Source organism: Centrocercus urophasianus, unplaced genomic scaffold (assembly GCF_019232065.1).
Source record: "Centrocercus urophasianus isolate 14NV4802_14NV808 unplaced genomic scaffold, USGS_Curo_1.0 seq_13, whole genome shotgun sequence".
Lineage (NCBI taxonomy): Eukaryota > Metazoa > Chordata > Aves > Galliformes > Phasianidae > Centrocercus > Centrocercus urophasianus.
In genome coordinates, this window is record NW_024884475.1 from 51,911,238 (window position 1) to 51,923,693 (window position 12,456).

The 12,456-nt window shown below is 42.4% G+C and overlaps 1 long non-coding RNA gene across 12 annotated transcripts in view; it reads right to left on the bottom strand.

The window, feature by feature from the left end:
* The window catches only part of LOC122156787, a 9,371-nt gene extending 616 nt beyond the window's left edge, over positions 1-8,755 (bottom strand). The window contains exons 1-4 of one of the 12 annotated variants that reach the window (XR_006167646.1): positions 8,637-8,755; positions 8,263-8,350; positions 3,629-3,800; positions 2,462-2,628 (exon numbers count right to left, since the gene is read on the bottom strand). This is a non-coding gene — a long non-coding RNA (uncharacterized LOC122156787). Of the gene's footprint in view, positions 1-454; positions 620-1,247; positions 1,412-1,476; positions 2,437-2,461; positions 2,629-3,628; positions 3,801-6,064; positions 6,763-7,402; positions 7,498-8,262; positions 8,351-8,636 lie in introns of those variants that run through there. The other 11 variants (XR_006167654.1, XR_006167649.1, XR_006167650.1 and 8 more) reach the window with 11 other exon arrangements.
* Positions 8,756-12,456: the final 3,701 nt, after the last annotated feature.

A 12,456-nucleotide genomic window follows, 5' to 3' on the forward strand; every position in this document is an offset into this window, starting at 1 on the left:
AAAAAAAAAGGAGAACCCAGCTGCAGTTCTAAGCCAGAACCACAAAAAAGCAAGTAGAGAGCCCAGCAGCCTCTCAATAGACATAGAGAACCTCAAAAGTTCCCCCCATAGCTCTTAAGGGCCTCCAGTGAGGGTTTAAAAGGCTTTGAGGCAGGCCCTGCCCAGGGCTCCCAACAAGGCACAGCTGTGCCCCGGCAGCCCCAGCCCCACAGCACCTGCTTCGTTAGCACAGGCGGGCCTCGTTAGGGCCATCCTGGGATACTGACTACCTAGTTGGTTGCTTCTGCCCTCTCAGCTCTTGAAAATGATAGTTGGCTCTTTGCTTCTTGGGCAAGAGGTTCTTTGGATTTACATTGAGTTTTTTCATTTAATTAGAAAAAAAAATAAATGAACCAGTCGCTGAAGGGTCCAATCCTAAGATATGAAGGGACCATTTGGAATAATCAGTAGTGACCTTCAGACAGCGTAGGTGACGTTGTCCGACACAGTTGCATCACGTAGCTCCCTTCCTCACAATAAGTCTCGCTAAAACAGCAGACCCCGATCTCGCTCCGGGTTTGTGTGCCAAGTGACTGATCCAGTTTTGCTAGACAGCGCAGCCTAACAAAACCTGTGTAGCCTAAGAAAAGGCATCATTAGCTGAGTTTTGCTCCAGAAGCAAAGCAAACAAAGCAAGAGCTGAAAACAACCAAAAATGTATCAAGCTGACAAAAAGACATCGTGGGAAGTGGAAGACAATAGAAGCAATGATAACAGCATTGTCTCATGCTTTTGTTGCACGAGCAATTGCGGATGCACTGCGCAGTCAGAAGTATTTCAGGTTGCTGTGTATATGTCACCATCACTTCTTTACAAATATATAGATCCTCGCCCACAGAAGCTTTTTTTTTTTTTTTTTTTAAGTGCAACAATTCTAGATCAAATGGTTTCCATTTCAACGGCTCAAAGAAAATAGCGCAGTCCAGAAATAGTATTAACATCCATGACTGCTCTGGCGGGGATTACTGAAGCGCAGTCATTCTGGCATTTATCAGTATGCAATCTTCATTTCCATAGTCATCTGAATTGGTCTTACTCTGTCTTAACTCGGCCTGACACAGACTATTTGCAAAACTAAGTATAAAGCTGAGTAATCTTGGACAATAATTAAAACAGACACTTACAGAGATGCTAGAACTAAACAGCAAATGTTTTTTTGTTTTTTTTTTTTTAATAAGTTTATCTGGTATGAAACTGCTGTAACTAACTTCTTTTGAACATTTCCCTGTGGTTTTGTGCATTGTATCGCCAGTCACTGAATCTGAGGCTTTGGTATAAACATAAATTCTCCTCATTGAACGTTCACAGCTCCGGTGAAGATCAGTCCTGGGACATGCAAGGCGTTGTCCAGCAGGGAGCCTACCTGGAACAGCTGAAATAAAAACTTTTCATTTTCCTGCAATGCCAAAGCCATACACTGCAGAAAAAAAAACCTACACAATGTCAGAATGTACGTTTTCACTTGCCCATTCCCCTTGTCCTAGCAAACGGGCACATCTGTCAGACCAGAGGCTGCAGAATAAGGCGTGCAGCGGAGCGCCCCGGGGACCTGTGCGGATTTTGGTGCTTGCTGCCAGACTCCCCAATGTTGCAAAATGAGGCCTTTGGCCACATTGCAGTTGTAAATAAGTTGGAGCCGGGAGGAAAACACCAGAACTGCTCAATGTGCATATGCTGGGGTGTCAATTTTAGGAGAGTGGTGATGAGAAATACAACAAAAGGCAGGATCAGCCCTTCCAGGCAGCTCAGGTTATTTCCACATTGCAAAATACTTTAGGAAATGGGCAATTTTTCTACTAAAGCTTGGAAAAAAAAAAAAGGAAAAAAGAAAAAAGAAAAAAAAGACAGAGCCCACTGGTCACACGGCTTTGTGTCTTTCCTTGGCAATTCGGAAGCAGTTGCTGACTCAGTGGCTGGATTTTGTCTGGGAATTCACTGCATCTCCTCGGTGGCTTTCCCCTGTGCTCGCTCCCTCCGGCCACTTGTGTGTTGATATCCAAACCACGCAGCCCGTTTATGACCACCAGCGAAATCAGTCATCTCAAGTTTTCCTTAATAACAGAGTTTGTTTCTGTGGTTACGTGGACTTTTAAAAGAAATTATTGGCATTCAACTGAAGCAGTAGCTGCCTGAGTCTGGCTGTTACTGGGGCTACTACTGGCTCCTATGATATGGAAGTCATTTCTTTTTTAACTCTGCAACACACGTGTCCCAGGTTCAAGAAATCCCAGCACTCAGGACCCCATCAGAATGTGCTACTTTACAGACAGTTAACGACTTTTACCTTATACCTGTTAACTAATGTTAACATATGATTTTGTTTGCATCCACGAGCACATGTCTCATGCTGCTCTGCAGAGGCTGGGCTCGCACCTTGGGTGGAGAGAAAAGCCTGGGACCTGTTGCCCTGAGGACAACTTACTGCTGCTAATGGCAGAAGTGGCAGTCCGTCTCCTTCCTCCTCCCATTGCCTGCATCTTTACTCATTCAGTCCAGCACAAGATCCTGAGGTTGACAGGGGTCTTCTGACACTTTGCCTTAAGGAGGTGAGCACATCTGACTCTTGCAATGAAAATAGTTGCATGATACCTATGCCCAAATAAGGAGTAAAAATGTTTCAGAGTGGAAGTCCTGTATGCCCCGAGGAAATTTTCTCTCAGGAAGTTAAACCTTGATGTATTGGCACCAGGACTGACCACAAGCAGATAGATTCACAGAATCATAGAATGTCTTGGGTTGGAAGGGACCTCAGGGATCATCAAGCTACAAGCCATCTTCTGAATGCAGAGCCACCAACTTCCATAGCGGAGGTGCTCCAGCCCTCCGATCATCTTCGTGGCCCTCCTCTGAACCCTCTCCAGCAGCTCCCCGTCTTTCTTGTACGGGGGCCCCAGACCTGGACACAGTACTTCAGACGGGGCCTCGCTAGGGCAGAGAAGACAGGGACAATCACCATCCTGCCTTCTGGCAACCCCTCTTCTGGTGGAGCCCAGGATACCATTGGCCTTCCAAGCTGCAAGGGCACACTGCTGGCTCATGTTAAGTTTTTCATCCATCTTCTTTGTTGATTTTCCCCTGGAGCCTCAGAGCCTCACGACTCTGCATTTTCTTAAATACATTGCCCTCAAGAGCCTGTGGAACAGTTATCCGGTGGGAATTGCTTCTGAGTGGGCTGTTGATATTTAAGCCTGTGAAGGTTGAATGTTTTGGGCCTGGGAACACAGACTGCTTTTAAAGGCTGATAGTCCAAAGAAATATAATTGTGCTACATTTATTTTATGGCCGTAATGATGTATGGTTTCTGAATTTTTTTACTAATGCAGAATTTCTTTGCTGATGAAAGGGAAGATGTGGGAAATGCGCTACCTTAGACCAAGATCTTTCATACGATTAGATTTCCCTTCAAGTAAAACTCGGGAGTGATCATTAGAATAGCAGAGACTGATCTATTTTGAATAGCTTCTGTATACAGCATCTGTCTTTGTGACTGTTAATGCTCTTGGTACACAGGGTTAATGTAGTCCTAAAAGGATTATAGATCTGCAGGAGGGCCTATAATTAGTAAAATATTTGATGAGCCGGTACAGACCTTAAAACAAATTTTTCTCTGAAGCATGTGGAAGTATCACCACTTCCAGTACAGGAGAAAAGCAGAACTTCAGCTTCATGAGCAAAACATTTTGTTGACTGGCTGAATCGGCCTTATCTCCCGTAACTAACACAGAAGGCTGGAGAACGATAAAACTCCAGGGGAAAGGCTCCTTAAAACAAAAGAAAACAAAAAATTCTTTTCAGTAAGAGACTCAATAACTAGAAGTGATACTTGAAGAGAAGTCCATCCTGTATCGGTACGGAAGATGCAAAAGACTCTTTAGCAGCTGAGAACAGCAGTGTTCTCAGCTTTCACTCTCAGTTCTCTTTGGCCCTGGAACAGCAAAGACAGGTATGCCTTGCAGGAAGCAGGAAGGTGGGGTTCTGGCCAAAGTGCCGGAAGACTGTGACGTAAGGTCTTGTGGATCCTGGTAGGGGAAAAGCAAGGACACTATTGCTGAAGTCTGGAGAGTGTTTGTGGGCCAGATGAAGCGTCTACATATAAAAAGTTCATCTGGCCAGAGCAGTAGGATCCAAAAATTAGGTCTGTATACCAAAAAAAGGTGATTGTCCACAAAATGACCTCTGCCAGCGATGTAAATCTTGTGAGTGTGCTTCACTTTGTTCTCACTGTTGCTGCCTTGCCTTGTTTTGAGCTTTGAAAGCAGTTATATCCTTATGCTAATTCCCCAATAAAAAACAAATAAAAATGCCAATAAGAATAGGCAGAGCATGTCAGTGAAATCCTGACTAAATGTGAGTTTTTCTCCCAGCAATATTCATCTTGGGACTTATCTTAGAAATGCATTCTTTCCTTCTTTGATTTTATGTGTATATATGTGTGTGTGTGTGTGTAATTTAGTATGTTCAGCTCCTTGAAGTCAGTGGCGTGACAGTAATAAGCCTTTAAAATGAGGATGGGGACTTTGCAGTTGAGCTCAGGAAACTCTTACTGCTCCTAAGGGACTCTGAGGCAGTGATCTTGAGGGAGACTGACAAGCACGCGGATGAGCTGGGAGCTCTGGCAGAGCAGGTGGGGTGAGGAAATGTAGAAATAGACATAGAGGGATAAATGGGAGGGAGAGAGGAAGGAAAGTCAGTCATACCCTGGGATTTGGAGGTGGTGACAAGAAAACTATATTTGCTGTGACTGTAACTAGTAAGCTGCTGGGACATCTGTCATCCCTACTTTTCAGCTCTATGGAAAATACTGGTAGGGCTGCAAAGTCGTATTCCCTTTTCAAAATGAAATCATCAAATAGCTGTTTCAGGAAGGATCGTTGTCCACTGTAATTCCATGCATGATCTTTGCCTTTTGCCCTTGGTTTGTTAATTCACTCAGCTGTTTTGTGCACATTTATCAGACATGTAAGAGCCAGGCCAGCATTTCTCATCCTTATCAAGGATGATACTTTGAGCTCTAAAGAAGTGTACGTGGGCAAAAGGCTTGAGATTTGTACATTGTATTAGCTACTGTTTCTAAAGCGTTAAAATCAGTGGTGCTTTATGGCCCTGTTGTGAACAGGGAAATATAGACTTTCAACTGATGGAGACATTTACCTGCAATGAAATGAGTTATGAAACCACTAGCACGTTTCTTTATCACAGGACACTGTTGGGAAATTCATTAACAGTTAACCCCCGGTTAAGTGGCAGGTCAGGCAGACAAACCGAGGATTCAATGTAAAGGTCTGTTACCTCTTGCAACAACCTTAGGTACGACTGCTCAGCTGGAGTGCTAGCATAAATCAGCAAGGTCTTGTCAATATGCTTCCCCTGCTGCGATGTGGGAGAGACAGCATATTGTGGTCTCAGGAGATACAAGACTGGTCAGCAGTTGCTCCGATAAATACTACCAAAGCAAATGACTATTCTGTGTGAATAAGTACAAACTCCCTGTGCATCCACATTAAAATAACTAAGCAATCGGCAGTAAAATATGACTATGGCATGTAGGGAAAATAGTGGTTGTATTTCAAGTGTTCGTGGAAAGGATGCAGATTTACGATAATTCCTTACAGAAAGGCTGAATAAAAAAAGAGGCCAAATGTTTACAAGTAAATTATGTTGCTTGGGAAAAGTATTAGCAACTCATTAAAATACCAGAGAAAAAGTAGTCTGCTTTGCATCTTACCAGATCATGTCTAAAAGCATGCAGAGTTTGTGTTGCATTGAATCACTTGTGTTTTGGAGATGAAGGAAAGGCCTAAAAAGGTACAGCTCTAAAATTAAGAAGAAAGCTCAGCACCTTCCTAACAAATGGCTGCAAATGTTCAGCTTTTACCAAATCCTTTAATTACACAAGCTAGTCTACTAAACGCTGGCAGTCAGTGCTTTGATTCCAGTTAGATCTAGCAGTTGGCACACAGATAAAACTCCTGCTTTACTTGGAGAGTGTTTGTGCAGAAACAGCAAAGTCATTTAAAAGTTTTACCATTTGCCAGTCGCTTCCTTCTCTGGACATCTTCTTAGGATGAGTGGACCTTGTATGGTGGCGTTGCTGGGTAAGGAATTGCTTTTCTTTGTTAAATGTACTAGAACGGATTCTGCAGGTGGCCCAATTGCCTCTATGTGGCAAAGTACCTAATAAATTCCTAAGTATTTTGCCTAAATAAAGGCAGGAGAAAGGGGCCCGTAATGAGAGTTCCACCATTCAGGCAAAAACTCAATCCCTAGGTCGCTTGTATCCACACTGTCACTTGAAGGGTTAAATGTTAAGTCCCTCAGTGGCATCCAGAACTGTTTCAGAAAGACCAGGTTCCACCGCAGCCCAGCAGGGACCTGACTTTGAATTGCTGCTGATCAAATTGAGGCAATCTGTGATCCTTTCCTGCTTCTGCTGGGAAGTTCACAAGGCATGTCATGAAAGGTTATCAGTGTAACTGAACCGGGAGCTGTTGCAGGATGAAACCAGTCAATTTCAAGTAGAAGGACAAAAGGTCAGAGAACTGCAAACCCAATACGGCCACCAGCATCTCGAGTTACGAGGTTACGGTACAGGGGAAAGAGGGGGATGAGGCGTAGCCTAGTAAACACTCAGGCAACTCTCAAAAATAGAAAGTGACATGAATCCCAATGGCAGAAATATGAAGCTACTGTACAGTACATGTTCACCTGCCATTATCACTTACATACGCTGAGAGGGAGGTCAGATGGCTCCAAACTCCTCTCTGAAGCTGAGAGATATTTTTAAACAAATCTAATGCATTGAATTCAAATTAGCAGTAGTAGAGACTCTGGAGCTTGCGAGAGTATTTTGGAAAAGCTTCATTTTGGATAACCGTACTTTGTGGTCACTTGGGCTATATCAGTGTTGATCCAGCTGTATACAATCAAGTACAACTTAGTATGGAAATTAAAGCTTTCCATCTGATCCTATTTTTGGTTAAACTGCTGCATATTTCCCTTTCATCTGCAGTATGCCAGAAACCAACTCTTCAAGCAACTGCTTTCAGTCCCCATTCTGTGCTTTTAAGAAAACCTTTAAAGCGTAGTTCATTCCTAGTGAAAACTCCTCGGTATCTTTGATTCTTGTTTCTCTCATCTAGTACTGCATCAGCAACAATGTGCTGGAGACTGTTATTTGCTATGGTCGTAGATTGCAGGTGTGAGATTTATGCTGCTATTACAAGTTGTCTCGAAAACAAATAATGCAGGCGTAAATAGTAACACAGCAAGAATATAGGCTAGAAAGTCTCAGTTTGCATTTGACAAGAGAAGAGAAGTCAAATGAAGAAGGTATGATTAACTGTTAACTTGTGCAAGCCAGAACCTGAGTTGTCTCCAGCTATGCTTCTGAGTAAGCGCAGTGTGCTGGGTTAGTTGGAGTGCCAGGACCTCTTCAGTGCATGTCAACATTGAAACAAGCTGTAAAAAAACAGGCTCTATTTTACAAATAGCTGCAAGGCTTTCAAAACTTAGGAAATCTCCTGAAATCTCTAATCAGACACAACTTTGTTGAAACCTCTGCTTGCAGAGTGAAAAGGTCAGTCTCTGTATTTAAGTTTTACTCTCTTACGCACACTGGACTTGCAAAATCTAGTGAAAAACGTTGAATCCAATAGTTCAAACAAATGTGTTTGTTGGACAGGACGATTTTTGGAACAAAATGTAATTGCCAAACATAGCCAGTGTAGTCACAATGGAATAAATCAAGTGGAGGGGTGAGGATCCCATTCAAAGACTCCTGTACAGAACAGCATTTCTATACTTGCTCTTTCTGTCCATGTCTCAATCTTACATGTTTCCAGTTGCAAGCTTTTGGAACTGTTGTGATCAGAAACTTTAATGGTGTTTTTTTGTTTGTTTTGTTTTTTTTTTTTTTTTTCTCATATATATATATTTTTAATATAAATAGCCATATATGAAATACATTCTTATGTATTTGCATTAAGGCAGTTAGCCTGGAGACACAGTTGAGAAGGGGATTACAGTTAGTGTTGGTTACAGTAAGTACAGCTTTGAGCAGATAGGTAGAACCGTAGAATTGCTCAGGTTGGAGAAGACCTTACGGATCGCCGAGTCCAACCGCAACCCAACCGTACTATCCCAACTCTAACAATAAAGATGTTGGTGTTGTTTGGAAGCTGGAGTTGGAAAGATGAGTTGAATGCCAGCAGTGGGAAACTGTACCTTAAGACTCCACATAACAAAGGCTGCACTGAGTACTTGTTTGTGAAGAATAGGGGATGAGATCGAAGCAGGGTGGTTTTTCTGGAGTCTGAAAAAAATGGGCACAATTTAACAGTAAGATGAGCAGTCAGTACAGAACATGTCCTGGTAAAAGCTCGTCTATAGTTACCTCAATATTTATATCTCTGCTACAATCATGCCAAACTTTTCCACACTGCTTATCAATTTCCTCAGTCAACAAAGACAAAACATATGTTTAGAATATGTACTGATTCATTTTGGCCTTTTTTTTAATTTTTAATTTTTATTTTTTTATCATTATTGAATAGCTGCCTGTCTGTGTTAATAGTAACTAACTACAAATGATTACTTACGGTTGCTGTCATATGTCCTACCAGGTTTCTCAAGGTTCACTGAGAAATTAAACATCAAACAAACAGCAAAAAAGATTGCAATAGCTAAATGCAACAAACTAAACAATGATTTATGGGGATTCACAGAATAATGCTATTACCTCTGAGGGGTGTTTCTGCTAACCTTTGCTCCCTTTGTTCTATGATTAACCCAAATTATGCATAATCTGGGAAAGAAGCCAGTTTTGGGGGGTTATAAATTCCATTCAATTCATGTAAATGGACCAAGTGGATCAAAAGCTTATTTGTCTTGAACAGCACAGGCACATCACGGATGTTTTGCAGTCCCAACGTGGTGGTTTGAGAAAATCTGATTCAGGGAGAGGAAGAACAAAGAGCAGTGTCACTCATTGTAGGCCATTTTTTGTTCTTGTTCCTAACTGTGTACTAACTATATGCTTGAAAAAAACAAGCAGATTTCCATGTAAATTTAGGGAATCCAAGTAATATATAGTGATTTTTGCACATCCTTATTGTTGGTTTTCCTTATACCGAGGGTGTTTGCACTGTACAAATAAAGAAGCAACCTACTTAGAGCTTAGAAAATACCCTCTGTATCTTCTGTATCTTTCAGCCACTCATCCTTCCTGGTCACAGAGAGACACACAGTATGAATTCTATACTTCTATAACTCTATATTTGTATGGCCACTAATTCTATAAACCTACTAGAATGTTATACCATTTCCTATGAATGCCTATGAAAGTTTCTGTGATGGTTTTCTCCTCTCTTTAAAGAAGTTTATAAAGAGCTTTCAGTGGACAGCAGACACAAGTTGGCCTGCAAACTCATGTGGCTCTTTGGGTGGTTGTGGTAATTTGTCAGTTGGGTGAGCAGTGCCTGCAGGGGGAGAGGATGTGATCCTTTTGAACAGTGCTGGGAGGTGGTAATGCGTTTTGATACAAAAGGCACCCCCCGCAGCCTCTGCATGGATTTGGCAAGAGGTGTGTGGGGTTTAGGAAGTAAGGCTTAGCTTAGTGCTCCAGCCACATTCAACAATTTAGAGGAAGATTTTTCCTCTGCCAAACTGCCAACAGGTCTGTGCAATATCAGTTCTAAGTTTAACAGATGAAGCAATTCATTTTGGAACACTTTTCCAACCAAAAGTCTGTTTCAAACATGTAAGTTTTAGACGCATTCCTTGAAAGTATGTGGGGACAGATATTGTCACTTTGGCCGTGGCCATGAAACAGAACGATGTCTTCTGACGGATGTTTTCTGAAGTGACATCACGGAAAAGCATGGAATATTCCCAGAAAGTAGAAGACAAATGAATATTTGAATGCGTTACTCATTTTTTAGAACAGCTGCTGAGTACTGTACATCTTAATTCACTTTTTGATTATTGATGCTTGGCAAAGAATGAACCAAGTGGATTTTACAAAATGCTTATACATAATACAAGTCATACAAACCAACTAACTTTACTCTAAAGCCTTCTCCAGCAAAAGAACATGACAGTATATCTGCTATTTGCCTTTTTGCTTCTCTGCTAATTAAAGAAAACTACTAAGAATTGATGCAGAAAGCAATCATCTTTCAGTGCCATTGTGAATTCTCCTCTGTCTTCTCACCTTTTGAAATGTGACCGGTTACGGTCATGGTGAAGGTGAAATTCTGTTGTGTGCAGGTTGAGGACTCTGAGGACTGCTTGCTAGAGCTGTGTTGCCCAAAAGCTTTGTGGATGTCTCGATGGCAGATCAGGAAAGCATGTGGTGCACTGCTTAACAGCCGGTGACACCTCTTTCTCTCTTTACTGTGCCAACATAATGTTGAGAAGCTGTATTCCACTGGTCTCATGGAGCTCTGGTGGTAGGAAACAGAAGAGCCCACGAGAAAAGCAGAGGTGATGCTTAAGCGGTAGATGCTGAGAATGTGTGGAGGGCAAGAGGTGACAAGAGTGAGGCTTTCGCTCGCTGTTTAGAGAAAGTACACTCGAGTACCTAGCGAACAAGCTACCGTACTCCTCAATTGATGCTGCCAGCAGAGGGGAGCTGTGGTGGGTGAGTAGGGCCTTCTGAAAACAGAAGTCTGAGAAGATGTGGGATGCAAAGGAGAATTCCTTTTACGAGACAAATGGTAAACACGATTTCTCAGACGTGCTTGAAATTGCTTGCATTAATTAGAAATTAATACCAGGAATGAAGTGGGACAGCATGATGCTTGTTTACAAGTCAAGTTGCCAACTCTTTGGGCCGGCTTGTTTAATTTGTGTTGATTCTTGCCTTTTATGGTACATTAGTTCAAGACAGTATATGCGTGCTGGCGGAAACCATTGGGTTGTGAGTCTGTACTTCAGGCTATTTATGCACTTGAGAGTAAAAGCACTCTGTACATTCACACTTTGTGTTTCCTGGAGTCATTTAAATGCATGACACTGAGGATACCGGCACACGAATAAAGACACTGACCCAAGACTGCTGTAGCTTTGCTGAAGCCGATAGTGCCTCTCTACTTTACACCAGCTGGAAGTATGATCCATGCTGGCAAATTTGTTACAGCTGATGAGCAAAAACAGAAGCCAGGTTTATTCTTTCATGTAGAAAAGACTGTGTGGCTCTGATATTTTCATGCGTGTTTACGGATGGACACACCTACTTTTTGTCTCTTTTCTCTGCTGGTTGCTCCAAGCCATTGAAATGCTCAAATGCCTGAGGAAATATGCTTCCATGCCCTTTAAAAAAGAGCAGCACGTGGAAGCAGGGAATCCAAGCAGGATAGGTGTTAAGACATTTTCTCTTCAACATTTATAAGTGAGGTAGATAGTCTTTCTTAATCTGAAAACCTCCTTTCTTTCCAACTGATCCTCATACACGTTGCGAAGACCAGTCTGGCCTCCTGTCCTTATTTGCTGTCCTCCTGCTTGGGATTTATTATACTCTGGCTATACACAGGCATTTTCATATGAAGTAAAGGATAGGGCATACAGTTACTTGAAATGTATTGCAGTGGCTCCCTATCCCTTCCACAGAGGGCTTCAAGTGTTCATGCGCTACTTAAATATTGCAACAGTTGTTACACACTGAGCTCTTAGGTATCTTAAAATGCGTTGTTCTGTGCCAGCCATTGTATATTCATTTCCGACTGCTGCTGAAGCCACATGTACTCTTGCTAGAGACACCGTCTGCTTCTTTTTCTAATTTTCTTTTCAGTGGCATTTTTGGGTTTTGTCTGCAACAGCACTCTTCGTCAGCTGAATCTCAGGGCTGCCTAAATCCTGGTACAGTGGTTTGCAGTTACAGCCTTGCCAGAGCAGTTGGTGCCTCTGCTGGGCAACCGTACGGTGCTGGTATGTAACTCACCACCATCCAGCACCAGATACCAAGTCTGCTCACTTGTGGAGCATCCTGGAGCCACCGTTTGGCACAGAAGAACTGATTTCACTTGACTGAGTTTCTACCAAATGTGTGCGAGTGTATAGAGTTTATAAACTCTGTGCTATCTGCAGCAGGACAGTTTATGCTTAATCTGCTGTAACATCTGTAAAAATGAAGTTTCCCTTTTTCTCCCCTCTATCACTTCCAAAAATTTGACAGTCTGGAACCTGCAGGGTGAATCTGTACTGTATCAGCTCTGCATGGCTTGTGGCCACGCTATTTTTGATCTGGTAGTAGCCAGCCTAAATCTGTCTCATCAAATCCTGGCCTCAGGTTGTGCTTTGTGATCAGGAGCACGGTACGGAAAACTGGGTTTCCTGTCTGTCTAGCTGAAGGCAGAATGCGAACACCAGTGCTGTTCAGAGTACCTAATTTTAGGACAGTCAGAAACATGGCCAAGGAAA